This window comes from Drosophila serrata, unplaced genomic scaffold (assembly GCF_035046125.1).
Source record: "Drosophila serrata isolate PLE 108 unplaced genomic scaffold, ASM3504612v1 contig_184, whole genome shotgun sequence".
In the NCBI taxonomy this organism is placed as follows: Eukaryota; Metazoa; Arthropoda; class Insecta; order Diptera; family Drosophilidae; genus Drosophila; species Drosophila serrata.
In genome coordinates, this window is record NW_028257082.1 from 3,651,605 (window position 1) to 3,654,484 (window position 2,880).

The following is a 2,880-nucleotide window of genomic DNA, read 5'->3' on the forward strand; positions in this document are numbered from 1 at the left end:
TTGTTTAGTGTTGTTTCGTATGTGTGTGTGTGTGTGTGCAAACTGAGTGAGCTGCCCCCGCTGCATCCCCCTGGCCAGCGGCTATTTGTCTGCGGTTTGGCACTCCCCAACTCAAACGTTCAAACCTCCCCCCACACACATTCGTACATACTCACACCACACACACACACACCTGACTGTCTTTTTCGCCATTTTTCTGCTTTCTGTCGGGACAATCGTTTAATTATGTACAACATTCGTACGGGGGATTATGTACTGGGTTTTAGATTGGGCCACAGGAACAATTACAGGATTTGCCACACAATTTGGTAAGAGATTTGATTCGGATAAAACATTAAATGTCATATCACATATCTTTCTCTTTTCCCTTTTCGGAAAAAAAAATAAAAAGATGGCGATTTCATTTCCGCTTGCAGAGGTATGACCATTCCATTTTTTTTAAATCTGTAAATTAATAATGAAATTTGGATTAATAAAAGGTTTTAAGGATATTTCACTCAATCATTTAAAATGTAATTGAACAACAAAAACAAATTTTTGTTATAATTTTATAAGTGTTATTTTTCCTCTTTCAAACGGTTTAAAGTTTCTTTACATAAATTCTTATTTTTATACCCTTGCAGGGTATTATAATTTCAGTCAGAAGTTTGCAACGCAGTGAAGGAGGCACCTCCGACTATATAAAGTATATATATTCTTGATCAGGATCAACAGCCGAGTCGATCTAGCCATGTCCGTCTGTCCGTCTGTCCGTCTGTCCGTCTGTCCGTCTGTCCTTCTGTCCGTCTGTCCATCTGTCCATCTGTCCGTTTCTACCCAAACTAGTCTCTCAGTTTTGAAGCTATCTGAATGAAACTTTGTAGTTAGTCTTTTATATACTCTCAGTCGTATATATGTCGGAACGGGCCGGATCGGACGACTATATCATATAGCTGTCATAGGAATGATCGGAAAATTTTTACAAAACAAATTTTAAAATTTTCAGTTTTCAACAGAATTTAATCAAATTTGAGATATAGCTATTTTATTATACTCTTCAATTTTGTGTAAAATTTTATGAAAATCGGACTACTATATCATATAGCTCCCATAGGAACGATTGAGAAATTAATACAATTAAAAATTACAACTATTTCAGTTTTAAACAGATCATCATCAAGTTTGAGGTGTAGCCATTTTATATTAGTCTTAAATTTTGTGTAAAATTTCATGAAAATCGGACGACTGTATCATATAGGTGCCAAACAAACGATCGTTTGATGTAGAGGAAAAATGCAAATCTGTGAACTGGAAATATAATATGTTTAGGTGAATGAAATGAAAACAGGTGTTACTTCATTGGTTTTAATCATAAATATATATAATTTATATTGTAGGGATTCCTACTCATAGAAGTTCAAGGTAAGTACACTAATCATATATTAAAAACTTATTTTATATACAAAAAAAAAAAACATGAATAATTTTCTTAATACCTTTGAAGTTAGCTAAGTATTAAGAGGTCAAATATTAAATATATCATAACTAAGCCAAAAATGCATTAATTTCAGTTTTTATTAGGGTAACAAATCTGCATACGCATTCGTCAATTTTTCACCATTTTAACGATACCCCTTATAAAAAATTTAAAATTGTCAAAAAATTTGAAAAAATTAAATTTATGCCGCACCTGGCTAGATCGATTCGGCTGTTGATGCTGATCAAAAATATATATGAATAATAGGATCGGAAATGACTCCTTCACTAAATTTTAAGCTTTCGACTGAAAGATAGGCTTTGCTTAATTATTTGGTACATAGAGCGCTCTCCTCTGCGATTCTCAAGTCTTACACTTAAGCAAGGCTCTAGCTAGAGGAAGTTTAGTTTTCTTCTTCTTCTTTTATATAAATTACTAATTTAGTGTTTGGTGGTTGATAGACTTTGATCAAGTGGATGTGGCAACCATGGCTAGATCGAGTCGGCTGTTGATGCTGATCAAGAATATATATGAATATTAGGATCGGAAATGACTCCATCACTAAGTTTCAAGCTTTCGACTGAAAGATAGGCTTTGTTTAACTATTTGGTACATAGAGCGCTCTCCTCTGCGATTCTCAAGTCTTATACTTAAGCAAGGCCCTAGCTACAGGAAGTTTAGTTTTCTTCTTCTTTTTGTGTGTTTTTTATATAAATTACTAATCTAGTGCTTGGTGGTTGATAGACTTTGATCAAGGGGATGTGGCAATCATAAAAATTATAGTTTTCTTAATTAAGGTAAGACGTTAATAAAATATCTATTGATAATTGAAACCAAAACAAGGCCCAAAAAAGTCAAGATACATGAAAATATGGTTTATATTAAATTATGGTTTAATTACCATACCCTTGGCTGTATTGACTATCTTATTATTGATCTCGAAAAGTCTTCCAAGCTCTCTTTAAGAGCCGTGATGATCATGACGAGCGGGGATATGGTGTCATTTATTTGTTTATAGTAAAGTATACTTAACTCCCGAAAATAGTTTATTCAGCACAACTTACTAAACAAAGAACACAACAATGGTGATGATCGAAACTGCTCAATATAAAATATATAGTAATAAGTTGATCTATATTTGTAAAGCAAATTTTTAAGAATTGGTATGCTTTTAAATAACAGAAAGTTAACATATTTCAAGCAATGCTTATATATAATTTTTGCAAAAGTAATTCTTCACACAAAAACCCGCTCAAAAAATAAGGATTTTAAGCTTGCTAATATAAGCCTATTTAGGATTTTTTTTCCTTGTTTGTTTCCTTTTCTTTTTTTATACCCTTGCAGGGTATTATAATTTCAGTCAGAAGTTTGCAACGCAGTGAAGGAGGCACCTCCGACTATATAAAGTATATATATTCTTGATC